The sequence below is a fragment of the Etheostoma cragini genome, chromosome 3 (genome assembly GCF_013103735.1).
Source record: "Etheostoma cragini isolate CJK2018 chromosome 3, CSU_Ecrag_1.0, whole genome shotgun sequence".
Lineage (NCBI taxonomy): Eukaryota > Metazoa > Chordata > Actinopteri > Perciformes > Percidae > Etheostoma > Etheostoma cragini.
Genome location: NC_048409.1, coordinates 29,401,513 through 29,407,347, shown reverse-complemented (window position 1 = coordinate 29,407,347; position 5,835 = coordinate 29,401,513). Strand labels below are relative to the sequence as shown.

Sequence of the window (5,835 nt, the reverse complement as noted above, 5' to 3'; positions counted from 1 at the left end):
TTAAACCTGCTTTCTATCTGATCTCCAGCAGGGGGAGACTCCTTAAACCTGCTTTCTATCTGATCTCCAGCAGGGGGCGAAACAATTAAATAAAAACAGCTTTATCTCACGCACCTGTTTGGTTGTTGTTGAATATATAGCCAAAACATCTAGAATAGGTAAAAACTGACATCAATGCAATAAATCGCAATCAAATATTTTAATCATTGGACAGCACTAGTGTGTCAAAAATGTTGGAGAAAATCCTCAGAAGCAGGCATTTTGGGTCAGTTGTTCCCAAACGTTTTCACGTCAAGGACCCCTACTCTGACACAAAGTAGACCACTGACCACAGTTTGATAAGAGTTGGATAAAAAGTGAATTTTAAACACGGCACCATGGTGGAGACGTGTTCTGAGTCCGTTTGTATGAGCACCACCACGCTGAAGCAAAGGGAAGCACTAAGCTGAACTAGTGAGAAAGTGTTGTTTCATTTCGACATGGTGAGGAGAGAAGAAGCATGAAGACCAAGATGGTTTCCACACAATGTTTTATTCCATGCTCAACGCCTTCTGTCTCACATTTCTCTTCCCACTTCTTCCTTTTTCTAACATCTGAAATTAAAAGTGCAGTTTTTTTTTTTTTCAGAGCAACTCTCCAACATTTTTGAAGGATGATCTCTATTTCCTTTTCCATAGCTGCTGCGTGGGCTTCTTCTTCTTCTTCTCTCTTCTGCAAGGTGTCGAAGAGCCAGAATATTTTTTTAGCCAAGTCCGTGCAGCGCTTTCATGAACTGCTTCGTTCATGTGTCTTCAGCTGCAGTTGTACACAGACAGTCAGTATGTAGCTCAGCGTGAATTCTTTCAGGAAGACCTACCTTATAACCCTCATGTTGCCCTCATGTTGTCCTCATGTTGTCCTCATGTTGTCCTCATGTTGTCCTCATGTTGCCCTCATGTTGCCCTCATGTTGTCCTCATGTTGCCCTCATGTTGCCCTCATGTTGTCCTCATGTTGCCCTCATGTTGTCCTCATGTTGTCCTCATGTTGTCCACATGTCGTCCTCACTGATTGTCCTATAGCAATGTTCTTTTTCGAGGAGGATTTGGGGTCAAGTTTAACCCTCATGTTGTCCTCGGGTTAAAGGAAAATAACATGATTGATTCCACCCAACGCTCTTTGCCAAGTACAAATCTCTACTTTCATTAATTTTGGGTCTTATTTAATTTTATAGCATTGTAAAACAAATGGAAGTGTTTTTGAAATAGTATTGAGTAAAAGTTGACATATTCCAGTCTGTGATTATCATCAACATCCATTCCTTTAATTTTAGTCTCAATAATTCCTAATTTCTGCTTTTCTAACTCAAACATGAGGTATAATTTCCTATAAATGAGGTTTACTGACCATAAATTCCAAAAATAACTGTAAAACTAAAGGTAATAAGTTAGCGTTACATAGTGTTGAAAACATCAAGAACATGACGAACATTGTAAAAGGCATCAAAGTGTTGAAAAAATGTAAAACAAACGTGAAAACATTGAAAAAACGTCAAAGTGTTGATTATCACTGTTGACGAGAAGACAACAAGAGGGTTAATCAGCGCTCTCCTAAATCAATTCAGCCGTTATCCTAATAAATTGACGTTTTTGCTTCTGCAACTAGTCTCTCCTGAATTAAATATATAGCTCAACGTGAATTCTTTCAGGAAGACCTCATTTAATCAACGCTCTCTTCCTGAATGGAATCCGCCGGTGGCTTAACCAATCACAATCGCACACAAATTTCAAGGGGCTATCACAGAGTCACAACCCAGTTTCAAATAATCTGTTTCTCCCTTTGCTATCAGCTGTCGTTGCAGGTATAGAGTGCAACCCTCCACCCCCCCTACTCCAGCTAACCGGCCCCGAGCCTTCTTTGGTCCGGTCTTCAGTCTCCTTCGTTGCCATTGCCGGTGTCTAGATGAAAACAGCTAGACTCTCTGTCCAATCTGCGTTTCTGTTGCACGACTAAAACTACTTTTATACGTCCACGTTCCACCAAACAAAACAAATAAAAACAAGTTCCTTCCTGAGACCATTTTGCAGCGGCACCATGGCTCTGTCCGGCGCTTAGCCCCGCCCAAGACGATTGTGATTGGTTTCTAGAAATGCAGATAAACAAGAGCACGTTTTTCTCCCATCCAGGAATGCTGTGTGGACTAGCAAGACCCTCCTCCGCAGGGCTGTGGAGGACGGTCTGGGTTTTCTAGACCCTCCTCTGAAGCGCTGTGGAGGAGGGTCCGGGTTTGCTAGACCACACACAGACCAACAAACTGAACCGAAAACCAGCGGTAACAGGTACAAAGTCATTAAAGTGCAAAGAATTGAAATATAGGAATTGATAAAAGCACCTACTAATTAAATATGCTAATATTCATGTATTTAAAAAGGAACTGATGGTCTGTATGGCGTGTCAACTATAGATACTCGTCCTAACTACATCAGTCCTCTTCAAAAGGTCTCTGTCAGCTCAGAGGGTCTGCGGGCCACATGTTGAGCCTCCCAGCAACAGCAACATGTCTAGCCGTCTGTACAGCGCGTGGTGACGATAATTCCCTACTGTCGGTTAAAATCGGCAGCATACTGTCTTGCTGTCGGTCCAAATCTCTGGGATTATGTTATTAAAGCCGTAATGCCAGCTGCACACACACACACACACACACACACACACACACACACACACACACACTGGAACAACCTCAGGAAAACTGCTGCTTTGTGGTGTAAAGACGTTTTAATGGACAAAATGGGGTAGAGCTCACGTCAGTTCTGACGATGTGTCGGAGAGTAAATGAAGAGACGTGAAATCCAGACAAAGACAAACTGAAGACGCTAACGTTGGAGCAGCCTCGAATGGCAGACGGAGAATATGTCGGGATAATGTCTGAGGGGGGCTCGTGGTCTTCAGATTAGTCTTTCGGTTGGGGGTGCAGCTGACGTCAAAGGAGGCGGAACAGATGGATGACGTGTCTGGATTATAACGTAGAGACACCAGCTGCTGAGGACTCGCACACCTACGCAGGCGCCTTCCAACCGCGTTCGATTTGAACGTGTAAGGAGTCCAGTGAAGGGTTTAACTGCCTTTAGACCACATTGGAGTCTGCACCTGGAGGATTTGGTGTCAAGTTTAACCATCATGTTGTCCTCATGTTGCCCTCATGTTGTCTTCATGTTGTCCTCATGTTGCCTTCATGTTGTCCTCATGTTGTCTTCATGTTGCCCTCATGTTGTCTTCATGTCGTCCTCATGTTGTCCTCATGTTGTCCTCATGTTGTCCTCATGTTGCCCTCATGTCATCCTCATGTTGTCCTCATGTTGCCCTCATGTTGTCTTCATGTTGTCTTCATGTTGCCCTCATGTTATCTTCGTGTTGTGATGTACAGAGTTCTAGGCGTTCTTTTATCAAATAGTGAAAAGAAAGAATCCCATGTTCATGTCCTTTGTCTCCAATTCCTTTTAACTGAATGTCTCATTTGCCCTGAGCTGATTGGACGGTTATTCAGATCACCTGTTCCTAAAAACCTAATCAGGAATCGAAAGCAGCTTGGTGTGTTTCATCTCTCGGCCAATCAAGGCGAGGCAGAGGACTTAAGAGAGACGGGGGACCGGTCCTTTCGGGAACTTTGGGTTCTTCCTCAACTTAACGCAGACGCATTGTTAGCGGAGCTTATCAGCCAGCAAAAGTGTCAAATGCCCCAAAAAAACATGGCAAAAAGCAACAAACCATGACAAGAAATGTAAAAAAAGCGACAAATCAACTACAAATAAATCAGGAATTGAAAGCAGCTTGGTGTGTTTCATCTCTCGACCAATCAGAACACAACTGCAATGTATAAAAGTTTGTAAAATACAAAAAAAATTGAGTCTAAAAATGTAAACAAGCAACAAATGCTGGAGGAAAAGTGTCAAATGTCCCCAAAAAAAGTGGCAAAAAGCAACAAATGATGAAAAGAAACGTCAAAAAAAGGTTGTTGGGGTTGACAAATGTCGGGGATAAAAGCATCCAAATCAAATACAAAAAAGATAAAAACTTTAGAAAACAGCAAATGTTACAACTATCATGTTTTCCCAAATGATGTGGAGAGTTTCAGGTATATGGCAAAAAGCAACAAATAATGAAAAGAAACAAATAAGCGACAAATGTTGGGAAAAAGTGTTGAATGTCCCAAATAATTGGTCGAAAAGCAACAAATAATGAAAAGTAATGTCATAAAAGTGACAAATGTTGGGAAAAAAACATCCAAATGAAATACAAAACAAATCAGGAAGTGAAAGCAGCTTGGTGTGTTTCATCTCTTGACCAATCAGAACACAACTGCAATGTTAAAAAGTTTTTTTTAAATACAAAAAAAAGTGAGTCAAAAGAAAAAGCAACAAATGATGAAAAGAAACGTTAAAAAAGTGACAAATGAAATAAAAAAAGCTAAAAACTTTAGAAAACAAATGTTACAACTATGTCATGTCTTCCCTTCCATGTGGAGGTTTTCAGGTATATGGGGAAAAAGCAACAAATGATGAAAAGAAACGTCAAAAAAGCAACACATGTTGGGAAAAAGTGTCAAATGTCCCAAAAAAACGTGGCAAAAAGCAACAAACGATGACAAGAAACGTAAAAAAAAGTGTCAGATGTTGGGGGGAAAAAAGCAGAAACCAAATCAGAGGACATTCAGGAACCGGACCAGAGGACACTCAGAAACCGGATCAGAGGACACTCAGAAACCGGATCAGAGGACATTCAGAAACCGGATCAGAGGACAATCAGAAACCGGATCAGAGGAGATTCAGAAACCGGATCAGAGGACACTTAGAAACCGGATCAGAGGACAATCAGAAACCGGATCAGAGGAGATTCAGAAACCGGATCAGAGGACACTTAGAAACCGGATCAGAGGAGATTCAGAAACCGGATCAGAGGACACTTAGAAACCGGATCAGAGGACACTCAGAAACCGGATCAGAGGGCATTCAGAAACCGGATCACAGGACACTCAGAAACCGGATCAGAGGACATTCAGAAACCGGATCAGAGGACACTCAGAAACCGGATCAGAGGACACTCAGAAACCGGATCAGAGGACACTTAGAAACCGGATCAGAGGAGATTCAAAAACCGGATCAGAGGACACTCAGAAACCGGATCAGAGGACATTCAGAAACCGGATCAAAGGACACTCAGAAACCAAATCTCACTCAAAACACCATGGATGTTTTTCCCAAGTTTTATGCGTGAGGAAGAACCAGAGACCCTAAATAACCCCCAAATCCCAGAAAAAGTGATTATTTTCCATCATACGGGCCCTTTAACGTCATATAAACAACATTTATTGATCATGAAGACATAAAAGCAAGCTGTCCTCGCTCCTTCTTCCCTTTTAGGGCAGAGCTCCAGTTAATTTATGCGAATAAATATTCATTGTTGACAAAACTAAAAGAAAGAATCGGATGAAAAAACAATCACTTTCCAGTTTTAATTAACTTTTGATTTATTTCCAAACCAAACAGCACTTAATCAAAGTTGTTGTTTTTAACACACAGATGCTGCCGAGCGATATGAAACACACACACACACACACATTAAAAACATTTATACAGTTTGTCATTGATACAAAATCCCCAAACTTGGTCTTTCTTCTCCGTGATTACCACCTGACGTCATCAGAGGCATTTTAAAGGAGCGCCGGCCCTTTAAGAGACCGGTCCACGTTTCACACCAGAAACTCAACAATCTGGAAGAAACAGGTGCTTCGTTCCTAAAAGTATTTCCATTACTTTTCCCCTTCAATGAAACTGTAACAGCCCAATAAACAAACCCTGCC

The 5,835-nt window shown here is 41.6% G+C and overlaps 1 long non-coding RNA gene across 1 annotated transcript in view; it reads left to right on the top strand.

Annotated features, from left to right (window-relative positions):
• Positions 1 to 774: 774 nt before the first annotated feature.
• LOC117939478 overlaps positions 775 to 5,835 on the top strand; it is a 17,121-nt gene continuing 12,060 nt past the window's right edge. Inside the window, exon 1 of the long non-coding RNA XR_004655592.1 lies at positions 775 to 785. This is a non-coding gene — a long non-coding RNA (uncharacterized LOC117939478). The remainder of the gene's footprint in view (positions 786 to 5,835) is intronic.